Source organism: Monodelphis domestica, chromosome 1, assembly GCF_027887165.1.
Source record: "Monodelphis domestica isolate mMonDom1 chromosome 1, mMonDom1.pri, whole genome shotgun sequence".
Taxonomy (NCBI): domain Eukaryota; kingdom Metazoa; phylum Chordata; class Mammalia; order Didelphimorphia; family Didelphidae; genus Monodelphis; species Monodelphis domestica.
The window spans coordinates 165511572-165527719 of record NC_077227.1 but is presented as its reverse complement, the minus strand read 5'-3'; positions in this window follow the sequence as shown (position 1 = coordinate 165527719).

Genomic DNA, 16148 nt, shown 5'->3' with positions numbered 1-16148 from the left:
ATAGAGTATTGCTGAGTAAATATATTTTTAATTAAAAGCCAGAGGATGACATAAAAACCATACCAGAAAGAATTTTCCTTCTCCAGAGATTAGAAAAGTGATCCAAACAAGACACATGCAGCTATGTGTATGTCTAACATATTTATATTGTTAGGAGGGAAAAGGGTTAATTATAAAAAGGTCTGACTGGATTACATTTAAAATAGGGTCACCAGGAATTTATATTAATTCTAAAGAGATTTATTTATAATTTATTTACAAAATATAGAAAGAGTGAAGTAAGAAAATCAGAGAGAGAGGATAGGGTAAGATATCTAGCCTAAGCACTAAATTAAGCACTTACTCCCAACCCCTGGCTCAACCTGGGTAGGGAGAGTTAGTTTCAGCCAGACTTGACAAAGCTGAGGACCTGGGGAAAACTCTCTCAAAAGGTAGATCTCTCCTAGTTTCTTCAGAAAATGTCCAGGAAAGGAGTCAGCCTTTTCACTCACTACGTGTCAGTTCAAAAGGAAGAGTTTTAAGAATAGTCTCACCAGGAACAGGATCTCATGTCCAGTCAGCAGATTCTTCTTCAGCTGAAGATCTCAGACAATTCTTCCACTAATCTCAGACAATTCTCCCTCCATAGGAAGTTGTAACTCCCTTTTAAAGACACTTTCTTTTGCATCACTTCCTGTGACTTCCCCTAATTTTACATCTACCAATCATAGTTGAAGCTTTGCTTTAGGACTGCCCAGGGGCAGTCAGTTTAATTCTGATTTGTCACCCACTATAGCACATGTGGGTCACAGATCTCCCCATGCTTAAGGATAAGTGGGGTGTATACTCTTGTGGTGATTAAATCTAAAAATGGGCAGGGGAGTTAATTTAATTTTCACAATTAGGGGAGAGTTTAATTTAATCTTCACAATATGTACATATGCATATATATACACAGATATAGATAGATAGATATTTTATATCTATACTTATGTAATTTAGGCTCAGATAATTCTTTTAAGTTGTACCAAAATAGCTTTTTGTTATAGTGACTAACTGTGAGAGAGACTCCAGGAACAAGTTTGGGGAGAAACCCTACTTAAGAAGTGAGAAGTTTGTGAATTTTAGATTCTAGGTTTATGTCACAGTTTTTTGGAGAAAAGAAAAAAAAGACTTCTACCAATTTTAATTCCTCCACAATGGTCTTAGGGGTTAAGCTGATAATTCTGATGGGCATAAAAGGTGGTAAGCCTTTGAGAATTTGTTTGAGACTTTGATGCTATCTCCTTCTGGAGGTTATATATTTCTACTAGTCATGACCTGTGATGTTGGGAACCTTATTTCCTCATTATTAGAGTAGGCCTATAAAAGAATATATTCATGGTAAAATTGAAGTGTTTTTGCTTCCCTTTTTGGAAACTAGGCTATAGAACAGTAGAGCTAAGGGCAAAGCTGAATCCTATATAACCTCTTTGCACCTTCCTTTCCTCTATAAAAAAAAAAAAACATTATTAACTCCTTTGGGTCACAGATTGATGGTAGATGCAGGTGCTCTTAACTCAAGCATAGCATATACAAACCAAGAGTACTTATTTGTGGACTATTAAGTCTCTTACATGTGAGTGTGTGTTTGTGTGTTTTGGCATTTTCTGTGAACTAAAATAGTGGGTGACCTTAATTTAATATACATTGTGATCTTTAGTTATCTTCAGCTTATTTAGGAAAGAGAAACCCTTTTATTTGTATCTTGTCATTTTTCCTTCATTTTTAAAGAAGACCAATGACCTAATGGTGTCTTAGTTTATATGTGAATTAGATTTATATGAGGCAGAGTTATACAAAATTATCAGCCTCAATCTTTCTTCCAGTCATCTAAGTCCAGTGACAAGACAAAAGTCAGGCCTGATATGTAGTGGATAACCTTGGTGTCTTAGCACAGTGCCTGTTTCAGTCACCTTTTGGGCCACTGGATAAAATTGTTCTTATCTATCCAGTGGATGAGAAGTCTTTACATACTTGGGGTAGACATCCTTCTCTAACTCACCTATAGGTTTGAGGCCTGTAAGTTAACTTTGATTTGGTTTAGTTCATGTGCTGAGATGGTTTTCCCAGGGCATGACTGCTATGTATGCCATAACTTCCTGGAACTGTAGGTGAGAATTGGTTGAAAGATGGATACCAAAGTTGGATGAGCAGTCCTAAAAAGGTTTTAACAAACTCTCATACCACAGGTGCTAGTCCTCCCTGAATACCCCATACTCCCATATATTTATATCCATAGATACCTAGACAATGAGCTATATTCTGATATTTTCCAGAGTAAACTCTGGAAAGCAGAAAAGGAGATAAATTCATATTATTTTGAAGTCCCGTTCCTAGGATTGAATCAGGTCCATATATATACCCAGTACTTGGTATACCAAATCATGGATTACATCTCCAGTATAAAGTTGTACCTTAGTAATGGCAATGAAAACAAATCTTCTATTGTAAGGGCAGCCCTAGGCAATCCCAAGCCATCATGCTCATAGAATGGTTATGGGAAGGATGATTTATTTCAGTATGGTTTAAGAAATAACTTTCTTACTATAAAAGCTGTCAATAGAATGATCTGCCTGCTGATGTAGTAAACTCCTTGTCATTAAGGGTATTTAAAACAGTCTAGAAGACTGACAATTCATCAGGTGTTAGAGATGAGATTCATAACATTAGGTTAGACCACACCACCTCTAAGATTTCATGATTCTGGAAGGTCCTACAATGGAGCTCTCCATGGTACCTTCTTTTTCTATTACCTACTGTATGGATGTCTGAAGATCACCTAGATTTCAAAGTTCTTTAAAACTTGTCTCTAGGGTATCTATTTATTATTGTTTCACACTTCTCTTTCTACAGGAATCTTTGCCTCTTTTTTCATCCTTCCTCATTATATGTTTAATCCATTCTTTAAAATCCAATTCAAATCCCAGTCTTCCCCACATAGAAGCATATAATTTTTGAAGAAGATGGATTAAAGAAACACACACACACACACACACACACACACACACACACACACACACACACACATATATATCGACCTAGAGGGAACCTGGAGGTCATGTAATCCAATTTCTTTAAACTTTCAGATAAGAAACTTGAAGTCTAAATTCAATTTAATTCAATAAACATTTATGAAGCACCTACTATTCATCAAGTAGTGTGCTAAAGTCTGAGATTACAAAAAGATGTAAAAGCACATTTGCCTTCAAGGAGCTTACAATCCAAATGCCTAAAGTTCACACAGATAATATACATATTAGGGCTAGGATTCTAACTCAAGATCTTCAATTCTAAGTCCTTCACCTATTCTCCTGTAACAAAATTTATTTTTGGTTCTGACTTGTGATTTTTTCAATGTTGGGAATTCAACCAAAATGAGATAACAATTGTAAAATTAAAAAGCACTTGATAAATGATTTCCCTTTTTTTCCATTTCTTTACTCACGAGAAAACTACTGATACAACTTGGCAACTCATTTGCATATGACAGTCTTAGAGAACTGCCTGGTGTCAATTATGTGAGGCAAAATAACATAGCTCATGACTAGGTCTGGACTTGAACACAGGTGTTCTGTCTTTAAGGCCAGGCCCCAAACCATTTTCCCTCTCTTGGAGATCATCTATTTAAATCCTCTCAAATTACAGATTAGGAAACTGAGGCCCAGGGAGATCAAGTGAAACCAAAGTCATGTGAACAAATTGCCTTTCATAAGATTGCTATTGGAAGAATCCTTTCAGAGATAAAGCATACAGAGTCACGTAGGGAGTAAGTAGCAGAGACTGGATTTGAACCTAGTCCATCTGTATTCTAATGCAAGACTCTTTCTACTATCTTCTATTGTCCTTCCTCTACTAGTCCAAGCCACTTCAACATCCCTTTTATCTGAACACCTATTTTATTCTAGTCTTCATTGGTATAACCAGGTGGTGCCGTGGTAGAGTGTCTGAGTTCAAATCAGAATTTAGACATTTCCTAGTTGTAGATTCTAGGATAGTCAATTAATCTCTGCCTTAGTTTCTTCATAAGTAAAGTGGGGATATTAACAGCATTTACATTTCAGAGTTATTGTAAGAATCAAATGAGATAGTATTTGTACAGCATTTAACACCATGCCTGACACATAGTAGGTGTTATATAAATGCTAGATATCACGACATGGCTTTAGTACTTGCTTTTGTATTGTTATATAATTCTCTGGCTGTTTTATGAGCACGTGACTCATTTAATTAACCTGGTAGTAAACTCCTTGGGATATGTGGGGCCTTATACACAATTTGTATTCCCTCAAAGTCCCTACCCGAGACCTGGGCACCTAGTGAGTACTCAGTAAAGTCTCAGTGGTCATAGTGAACTCACTTCTACTTCAGTAGGGAGAACCAAGCCCTAGAATCTATTTCTCTGCACAGCAACAGCTCAAAGACTGTTTGATTTGTCTTTATTATTATTGCCAGCCTTTCATAACATAAAGTTCAGTGAAGACGATGGCACTTTGGAATATTTGACTCCCTCCAGCTCTGAGAGATGGTGGTGACAGTTTTCACTTTTATACAGGAGGGTGAGTAAGAATGCAAATCTCATCAACTGGGCTCTCAATGTTCAGAAGGCAGAGAGGAAGTGTCAGTGGGTAAACATCTACTATGTGTAGACATTGGGATAGGAACACAAAAGTCAAACATTCCCAGCTCTCAAGGAGCTTACATTCTCTTATAGGAGAAAGAATGTACCTACGTAGCTCCGTTGAGGGCCATTTCATGGGGCATGCTCAGTTTCCCCTCTTTCCTGTTGATCTCCTGCGACCTGATTATGACCTTGTGCTAATCTAGTCCTGAAAGAACTTGACATTTTAATAGGAGGTAACAAACGGTGGTTTGTTCCTTAATCTTTTTCCTCACCCTAATAGTGTTGTATGGCATTCTGCATCAATCCAATTCAATCCAATAAATGTTTATTAAGCATCTAATATGTAAAAGGCACTTTGCTAAGTGCTGTGAATATAATTAATAAAAAGAAAGGCAGTTTATAATTTAAAGAGGAAGAGAAACACCAGAGGAGTCTGGAAAGCAGGGTCAGGGAAGGAATGGGGCATCAAGGGGGAAACTGGCATGGAGACCTTTTGTTCTGTGTAGTTGAAACCAGATAGTGTAGCAGGTCAAAATGGAATGAACTGATAGTTCATTTTCAGTCCTTCATAAAGGAAGGCATTGGGAGGAGTTTCTATTATGCTTGTCAGCCCTAGGGGGGAGAGAAGGCTGAGGGAAGTGGTGTCAATCAGAACTTCAATGAACATTACAATGGTGAGTTTCTGATGAACTTATTTTGGGAGGGGCATCTTGCTCTGAGTTGAAACCAGGCAAAGAAGCAGATGTAAAGTGATATTGATATAACTGATGCTAGGTTGGTAAGTAGGTGGGTAAGTAGATAGTAAGGCAGGGAAATATAGAAGGGGAACCAAGTAGTGAGGGACCAGGAAAGACTTTATGACGAAGGTAGCTTTTGAGCTGTCTTGAAAGAAACTAGAGTTTCTAAGACCCATCAGTGAGGAGGGAAGATGGCCCAAATAAAAAAAAAAGACAAATAAAACCACGAGGAGAAAAGGAAAGAATAATTCTAAGTCAAAAAACAAGAATAAAGAAGGGGAATTGGGTGCAAAAGAAGAATGAAAAAATTTGTTGGGAGAGGATGATTTGGAATAAGAGTGGGGGAAATACTACTTGTAGTATTGGAGAGACAAAAATTTGTTACCTGCCAAAATCTCTCTCACATTGTTTGAAGCAATTATTTGCTTGAAGAGTCAGCAGTCTTACAAGCGAATTATTATTTTAGATTTAGGAGTCTGTAAAGGAATCAGTGCTCATCTGGGGAAGTTCTTTTGTGAGCCAAAGTAGCAAGTAGCAAGACTGCTGATTCTGGAATGGAAGAGAGTCTTTTATGATTTGTTTTTAAAAATAAAAGGTAGTTATTTCTCTGTTGCTGGATTAAGTGCAGCCCTCAGACAAGTGTATGAATGTTATTAGGGAGCATAGCCCTGCCAAATCCAGCCCCACCCTTGCCATCAAACTGTCACTTTTATCTAATTTAATACTTATTTATGAAGAGCCATGATGTACAAAACACTGTAGTATGGCTGAGAGAGATATGAAGATAAGTAAGACAGATACTTTGCCCTTGAGGAATTTTTTAACCTAATAAGGGAGATAAGCCATGTACACAAAAACTATAATAATACAAACCAGAGTATGATGAGGGAAAGGATATGTACAAAGAGTTCTCTACCACACAACTAATTACCTCGTGGGATGAACCCTCCCTTTATAGCTGTTCGGGGCAGCATTGGGATAATCCTTCCATTTGTCAATATATTGTCTGTCCGGTTTCAAGTAACTGAAAATAATGGTAGGGGGCTATGGATGGTGGAATGGTGAAAGAAGTTTCTTATACAGTAACATCATTAAGAATTGTAGTATTAATGAATTGAGAAAATGTATTTCCAATCCCCTCTTTTCAGGGTTCAGGAACTATGGGAGTAGAATATTACATAAACTGTCATGTGCCATTAATGATTTTGCCAATTTTTTTTCTCTTTCTTTTAAACATTTTTGTTACAAAGAATGGTTCAATAGGTATGGAGAAGAATACATTTGGAAAAGATGATGTGAAAACAAAATATATTAAGAAAATAAGATTAAGGTGGGAGGTAAGAAAAAGAAAACATTCTATACAGCAGAAGAAATATTGTTTGAGAAATGATTTGTGTATGTCCACGTCCAGAGAAAGAACTGATATGTAGAGACAAGCAAGACAAAATTTTATGTATACATTTTTTTTGTTAAATGATGTCTTCTCGGATGGGGGAAGGGATGGAGGGAATTAATTGGATATATTATTGTAACAAACAAATTAATTAGTTAAAAAAGATGGGGGCCATTAAATCACTGGGAAAAGAGAAATCTCAGTATCATTCCAACAATATTTTGTTTGTGTGAAAGGGGAAAAGAAAAAAATCAGTTCTTAAAATGAAATATCTTTTTAGTGGAGAAAAATCAAAATGGGTGCAATAAAATTAAATTTGATAAAATACATAAAGCTCTCTTATATGCAAGATTTTCCTGGTTGGTGAGGGTATAAAGAAAGAATCAACTAGGAGAAATAACATATATACTGATAGGTAAATATAAGGTAATTTGAGGTATCATAGAATTAGAAGGGCTCTCAAAACACAGCTAAGAATGGAGACAGTGCTAATAGCCAAGGAACCAAATGTTTCAAGGAGGAGTTGGCACCTGAAGCTGAGCTTTGAGGAAAGATAAACATTCTGAGAGTCAGAGATGAGGAAAATGCATTTCAAGCACAGGGAATGTTTACTTGTAGACATGGAAGGAAGAGATGAAATTTTGAGTTAAATTAAAGTCTAGTTTTGATGGAACATAAAATGCATAAAGAGGAATAATAGGAAATATGGTTGGGAAGGTATATTCAGGGGATATGGTGGAGAGTATTAAATGCTAGGCTCAGGAGTTTGAATTTTATACTTGAAGTACTAGAGAGTTACCAAGGGTTTTCTACAAGGGAGAGACACAGCCAAAATCTGTAGGGATACAGTTTTATATGTAAAGAGGCATCCATGGTGTTGTGTAGATAGAAACCACTCCCTAAATTTATCCTACCCCACATCCCATTTTGAGTGTACTTTGGGAGACAGAAGTAGAAAGGTGTGGTGCATGATGGGAGGTCTCTCTCTCTCTCTGGATTGGAGCTGTGGTGGAAGAGGGTCTTGAGCAGGAGCACTGGTGCCTGCTGTGTGCTCAGTATTTTAGTGGACTTTGGTGGCTTGGTGGGCTTCCTGATTCAGCTTAGGGTAATTTAGCTAGGTGATATTTTCTGTCTCATTCCTACATTTCCCTCTTTTTATTTTATCTCCATTTTGATTAAAACTTAATTGTTAAGAGCTACTAAAAGATTCATGACTTGAGAGTTAATTTTATGATGGCAATGGAAATATTTTTTAAATTAATAATACATTTAATTATTTTACTTTCATTATTACAGTGTAGTACATAGAGGGCTTGTCTTGGAGTTCAGAAAACCCAGGCTTATGTTCTGCTTTTGATACTGACTATATGAACCTGAGAAAGGCATCTAATCTTTTGTAGTCCTAGACAATTCTCTAAGGCCTCAAAATATTATTAAAAATAATAGATTGTTAGGGATTCTAGTTTAAAAGTTTTAATATATTTAAATTTGTTTCCAAAGTTGTTCTGCTTGGTCATGTCTGTTTCTGAGCTTCATTCTCTTTTTCTGTGCTTTAAAATAAATGCTTCATTGGAATCTGTTGTGTTTTTATTTTTTTGTCATCATTACTGCTAGTTCCCATTTCCTCCTGAATTTGCAACACTTAGATCCTCTTCCTTGTTATAAATGTTATCTAGCTCTGCAAAATCCATGCATTGAATTGGAAGTGGAAATATGTGAATTTATATTATCTGAAAAAATTATGTTTCTTTTTTGCATGTCTGTGTCAGGAGGTGGGAAGCATGTTTCATCATTAGTTCTTTGGAGAAAAGGTTTATTGGTTGTTGTATTAATTACAGTTTCTAAGTGTTTTTCTAGAAGTGTTCGATAACCAAAAAACAACAACAATAAAAAGGAGAGTTATAGAATGATAGCTCAAGGGACCAGCAAGATCAAGGGAAAGTTATTATTTAAGGTACTTGGGCATTTTTTAATGGAGCATTAAAGAAGCCAGCATATTAGAAAAGATTAAAAACAAGAGAAAGGAATGATTGGTAGGTCAAATTCCTGGATGAGCTGGGAGAGAATGGGATGAACTGCACTTATTAAGAGGAAAGGCAAAAAAGAAAGGCTAGTCCTTCCTTCTTCATAGACTAGAACAAAGAAAGAAAAGATTAGAAATTATGTTTAGACCAACCTCTCATACCATATACCTCAATAAGCTCCAAATAAAACCAAACCCAGACTTCAAAGGATCTATTATGAATATACCAGAGGAGAAGGGAAGGAGAGACCTTTTGAAACTATTGAGATGGGAAGAACCTTTGACCAAACAAGGACTAGAAGATCAAGAAAATAAAATAAACAATTTTGATTATGTCAAATTGAAAGGTTTTGTACAAACAAAATCAATATAGTTAGAATTTGAAGAGAAATAGTTAATTGGGAGAAAAAGCTTTGTAGTAGTTTTCTTCTATCAAGATATATCAGAAGTTGATGTAAATATTTAAGAGCAAGAGTCACTCTCCTAATAGATAAATGGTCAGAAGACATAAACTGATAGGTCTTAGAAGAAGAAAGGCAGGCTAACACAACCATATTACAGAATGCTCAAAATCACTAATAATAAATCAAAATAACTAATGAAAAAAGAATATGAAAATAATGCTGGAGATCTAATGCAAACCTATCAGATAGGCAAAAATTGCTCAAAAGTAAGATGACAAAAGTTGGAAGGGATAGTAGAGGATAGTCACATTCTTATATTAATTATTAGTTGAGTTCTAAAATGGCCTAACCATTCTGAAAAAGAATTTGAAACCATAACCAAAGTTACTAAATTGTTCATACGCTTTGAACCAAGCATACTACTACTAGACTTTTACTCTGAAAAGTTCAAAGGAAGAGGAAAAGAAAGCCATGTATAAAGATATAGTAGTAGTCTCTCCATAACCAAGGATGATGATTGTCTTTGTGTGTTTTCATCTATGATAGATGACTGTGCACAAAGACACTTGTGCGTGAAGGAGATTTAAGTGAAAAATATATAATTATATGCTACCCAAACTGAGAATATAAGGTCCATGATAATTACCTATGAAATATTTATAAATAGGAATTAGCCATATTAAAAAATCCTCAGGAAGAGAAATCATTAAAACTATAAACAAAATGCAGAGGGAAAAAAATCCCTGATTCAGATGGATTTACAAATGCATTCTATCTGAAACATTGTAGGACAATCAAATGTAATATAATTTGCTAATAAAAGCAATATAATAATCTAGGATAATTCTGAGGGACTCATGAAAAGAATGCTATCCATATCAAGAGAAAGAACTGTTGGAGTAGAAATGCAGAAGAAAACATGATTTATCACTTGTTTATTTGGGTATATGTTTTGAGGTTTTGGCCTTTTAAGATTACTCTCTTACAAAATTGAATAATATGGAAACAGGTTTTGAATGATAATACCTGTTTAACCCAGTGGAATTGCTTGTCAACTCTGGGAAGGTGGGGAAGAAACGGGGCAGGGAGACAATATGAATCATGTAACCTTGGAAAACTTATGTGTAAATTTGTTACTGGAATAAAATAAAGAAAAATCTTAAAAACCAAACGCATTCTATCAATTAATAAATTAATACTGAGGGAATTCAGGGAATTAGAACAGCAAGTGGTAGTAGGAATTGAGTGAACCAGATTAATTCTGTCTTGTGACTCAGTTCTGGAGCTACCTTCATTATTTTGATTCTAGTCCAATTTCTGTATCTTGAGAAAACTTCCTTCAAATATGGAAATTGTGAGAAAACATTGCATTGTTTGACCTTAGACCTGAATGACTGGGAAGCTGGACTATTGTGTCAGAGGCTGGCACTAGGGGAAAGGTGCCAGGCTGAAGAGGATGGATCTGATCATCTCGATGGGGGAGGGGCCCCAGGAGATTGGAATTTTGAGGAGCAGAAGGTTCCCTTTGGAAGAGCAGTTGGTCTCTCAGTCAGGAGAAGCTGAAGTGGGAGGGGGTGAATAAGACTTTCTCCTGAGGGTTACCCAACTTTTTCCTGCTTGTGACTGGAAATCCTTTCCCCCAACATTTCCTTATTGAAGAGATTCACTGAAGAGAAATTTGAGAAAAGGCGTTTTGCATCTCTGTCAGACTTTACTTTAGCTCCTGTTACCCTGGGTCTGAACTGTGGCAAGGGACCAAACCCATCGTCAGTCAACCTGACTTTCTCTCAGGGTGCTCATGCTGCCAAGGCCTGAGTTCCCCCCAAACTCGAGGAGGGGGGAAAAGGGTTTTAGCTAGAGAAAGGGACTCCTTTCCCCCACTATGCTCTCCCATGCTTTCCCTGCCAGTTATTCCTTTGTATTACCCTGATTGAGTTAATTTGACATTAAAGTACTTATCTTCCCCAAGATGTGAATCAAGTGTGAGTGGACAGATCAAAGGGAGACCTTTTGGCCTGGAGTAGTGGAGGGGGGACAAGAGGGACAAGAGCAAATCTGGGAGAGCAGCCATAGCTAAGGAGGGAAGGCAGAAGGGAAAATCTTCAAACCCCCTCTCCTCATTCTAAGCCAACCCTAAACAACAGCTGTCCTCTCCTAAATCCTCTTCCCACCTTTTTTTCATTACACTATCTACTTATTTCTTAGAGACCCCTAATTTAGGACCTAAGTTATGAGGACCAGAAACCCAATCAGATTGCAAGTTTGATGCTGGGAATTTTCTCACAAATGTACATACACCTTAAGCATATGTCTTATCTAAAAATAGACTCCATGCTGATGAATCAATTATTGTTACTATGTTCCTTTGATTGTTATGAAGATACTCAACAGAGGACAACTCATTTTATGAATTCAGGAAACTACCTTTTCACTTTCTCCCTCCCAGCTTGGAGAGTTCCTAATCTTTCTTCCCATTAGAAATCAGATTACCCAATAATGTTTCCTGATTAATTATTCCTAATGCATGTTAATTACTTAATAAAGTGAAATACTCAGATGCTTGACCCTTTGTTTACTCAGTTATTTCATCTTTCTCTCACCACAACACCTATATTGCAACAAAACAAACAAAAAAAACTAACTAAAACAGCCACCAATCATTGAAAAAAGCCATTGTATCAAACTCATTGAATGATATAACTATAGTCTTAAGACCAGGTCTAGGGAGGGAATAAAACTATAAGTTTCACTAGCAACCATTGCTGTAAAATTTAACACTAAAATCTCCCTAAAAAGACTATGGCAATATTGAGAAAATAATTAATTGTGAACAAGTTAGATTCAAAATAAAGACAGAAGAATGATTTAACATTGGGAAAATAATTAGCGTAATCAATGATATAAACAATAAAAGTCACATATGTCAACAAATGTGGAAAATAATCTTTAAACCTATACTGAAATAATTTTTCTTAAATCTCCTTAAATATAGCATGAAAGGGATTATCTCTAATATGATTTAGAGTATGTAATGAAAACAAAAACTATGGGTATTTGCAACAGAAAAACAGTGGGAATTTCTTAATAAGTACAGAGATAGAGCAAGGATACTGCCTGGCTCCATTGTTTGGTGTAGTCATAGAAATGTTATTGATGGCAATAAGATAAAAGAGAAATGATGACTATAAATATAAGCAAAGAGGAGACAATATTATCCCTATCTACAGATGCTGTGATTATTAAAATCTCTAGAGAAACAGGAAAGTAGCTAATTAATTAATTGAGGTGATTAATAACTATAGTCAAGTAGCAGGATAAAGCCACAAGTCTTCAGCATTTCTATAAAATAGTAGCAAAGCAATCAGGGGGAAATGATAGGAAGAGAAATCCCAGTGAACATAGCTACAAAATGCAGAGAATATATATAAAAGTTCACCCATCAAGATACGCTCAAATCTTAGGCAAAGCAACTATAAAAATGCTTTCCATAAATGAAGGAAAACAAATAATTGGAGACCTACTAAAAGGAGCATAGATCTAGAAGTGGTAATGACTTTGGAAGTCATCCCAGATAAAAAGGGATATAGAAAGATCTACACACAACCTTTTTTTTTTGTGGGAACTGTGATTTGCCAAAACTATTCTAAAAACATTTTTAAATGTGTATTGTGAGAATTTAACACTAGCTTGACTAGTGTTAAAGATTGACTTTAAAGTTTCAAAGGAGAAAGTTTCATATTGAGTTTGAAAATAGCCTTTTCTCTTGAATTAGGTTGCAATTTAGCACCACCTTTTGATTTGTCAACAAATTCCTTAAGATAGGTGGGGGATTGCATGACACAGGGGAGACATTGGAGGCCTTGTGGCTCCTTGAGGCTTGGAAGACCTGCCTATAATTCTGACAAAAATCCGAGTCTCTCAAATTAAAGGGACTAAGAAAAATGATGTTACATGTAGCTTAAATGGACTAACAAAAGGAAATAGTTCTCTTTTGCCTCATAATCACAATAAGAGGAGATGGCTAGGTGAGCGCTGGCTTGCCTATAGTGTGGTTGTACAGCTGGCTCCGGGGAAGGTATTTAGGAGAGGGCCAGCTGGGGTTAGCATTGGCTGGGGAGGAGGCTTGCAAAGGGAATAGCCAGTTATATGTGATTGGTATCTTTTCTTTTTCTGAATGCTTTTAAAAATAATTTAATAAATGCATATAAATTAAGATTCAGTTGCCAGAGAATTTTAATCTTAATGGTTCAAAATGGGGTTCACATAGGTAGTGAGCCTCAGAGGTGAGATTTGAATCCATCCTAGTTCTATATAATAAAAATGATAGATAATATACATTTTTTTTAACCAGACCTATGAATTCATTGATATAGGAAGCTCCAAGTGATGTACCACCTATACCAGGGCAAATTAGCACCTCTCAGCAATTTATAGTCCTGGAGATTTATCTAATGCACTGAGAGTGACTTGTCTAGGATCATACAGTCCTAATCAGACTCAATATTCAAACTCCGTATTTCCTGACTCTGAGGTTAATCCACTATGCTATGTTATTTAAATTAATTTATATACTAAATGTGACATTGAACTACTAATGAGTAACTTTATAGAATTAAGCTAAGCAATAACAAAAGTCATTTGGAAGTAGAAAATGTTCAGAAAATTCAGAGTAAAAATTATCCTCATCAACAAACATTCACAAAATACTTTCTTTGTGCCAGGCATGGCACTTGAACACAAAGAAAAACAATATTATGGTCATTTCCTTCAAAGAGCTTACATTCTAGTGGGAGAGACAAATAACTATCTGACAGGTGATACATGATAAAATGATTTTATACATGATAAAATGGAAGTAATAGCAGAGGGAAGAAACCAAGAGTGTTGGTGTGGACTTTCCAACTTCTCTTATGGAAAGTTGGCTTTCAGCTGAGTCTTGAAGGAAGTCTGAAAGGGGTGTGTGTGAAGCCAAGTCAAGATGGTCAGATAGAAGCACTGAAAGCTAAAACTGCTCTGAGAATCTTTACTCTGAGGGTGAAATAACTCTCTTGCAGAAAGCAACTTGAAAAGGAGGCAAAGAGTGTCTATTTCATGGGGCAAGAGGGGAACCTGAAGTAAAACTGTTTACATAGGTGTGCAAGCCATTCCCCCAACTCCCTACTGCACCAGGTTCCAAACCTGAGCACAAGCCAACTTTTAAGACCTGAAGACCCTGCCCAAGTCAACAGCAGATCAGCTGATGCCCACCCCTTAAAGTCTCAAGCCCTGGCACAAGCCTGCATTGAAACCCCAAATTGGTGGTCCTTGGACTCTTCAAGCCTGTGGTAAAGCTTCTAGCCCAAGAACGAAGTAATTCACAGTACTCTGAGCCCTGCAAGCCCTCAACAGTCCCTAGAGGAGATTGAAGCAGGAGGTTGCTTTCAGAGCTCCCAGCCCACAGGCCATTATGCCACCTTGGAAGAAGTGAAACTTGTAGAAATCCAAAACAGAGCTTAGCAAGGAAAAACTGAAGTTTAAGATAGTGTACCTTCTTCCCTGAAAACAGAGTATACCTTTAAGATAAAGGTAAGAGAGTGGGAAAAGGGGCTAGGAAAATGAGCAAACATCAAACAAAACACCTAACTATAGAAAATTTTTATGGAGATAAAGAATAGAAAGGCATGGACTCAGTAGGGAACAGTGAGCAGCCACAAGTAAATCTTAAAATAAAAATGGAAATTGGTCTCAGGTACCAGAAGAATTCAAAAAGGAATTAAAAAACCAAATAAGAGAGGCAGAAGAAAAATGGGGGAAAAATGAAAGTAATGCAAAAAGGAAATGACATCTTAAAAAGTAGAACTGGTCAAATGGAAAAAGGGACAAAAATCCAATAAAGAAAAGATTGTGATAAAATAGTAGAATTGACCAAATGGAAAAATAAGTTCAAAAGCTCATGAAAAATATCATTCATTAAAAATTTGAATTGGACAAATAGAAGCTAATGACTTTATAAGTCATCACAAAACAATAAAATAAAATCAGAAGAATGAAAAAATAGAAGAAAATATTAAATATTTCATTGCAAAAAAAATGCCATGGAAAATAGATCTAGGAGAGACAAACTAAGAATTATTAGACTACCTAAAAGACATGCTACAAAAAAGGCTAGGCATCACTTTACAAGAAATTATTTAAAAAAACTGCCCTGATATTCTTGAATAAAAGGAAAGAATAGAAATTGAAAGAATCCACAGGTTACCTTCCACAATAAATACCTAAATGGCAACTTCTAAGAATATTATAGCCAAATTCCAGAGCTTCCCAGGCCAAGGAGAAAATACTGCAAACAGCCAAAAAATATTTCATGGAGCTACTTTCAGGATTATACAGAATTTGGCAACTTTCCACATTGAAGGATCAGAAGGCTTGAAATATGATATTCTAGAAGGCAATATCAGAATAAGGGAACTTGTTACAACAAAGAATCACCTACCTGTCAAAACTGATTATATTCTTTTAGGGGAAAATGATTATTTAATAAAATTGAAGGAAGCCAGAAAAACTAGGCATCAGAATATTTCAGATGTGGTAAATAACCAGGGAGAAAGGATTGAGGTTATAAATGTCATGTGAGAAGTAAGAAAGTCTTTGTCCTTGAATCATGGAGAGTGTGGAAGGGATTCAGGTACAAGAAGAGTGGAAAAATAGGAAGTAGTTTAATTGTGAAAGCCAAAAAAGAGGTGTTTTTATTTCATCTTGGATGTGATTGAAAGATCCTGTAATTTACTTAGTAGAAGGATGAAATGGTCAAACCTGCCTTCAGGAAGGTCACTTTTGCAGCTGAATGGAGGGTATACTAAAGTGGAAGAGACTTGAGGCTGGGAGTCCAACCAGCAGACTACTGGAATATTTCAAGAAAAAGTGATGAGATTCTATATCAAAATGATGTTTGACTGAGCAGGGAAAGACT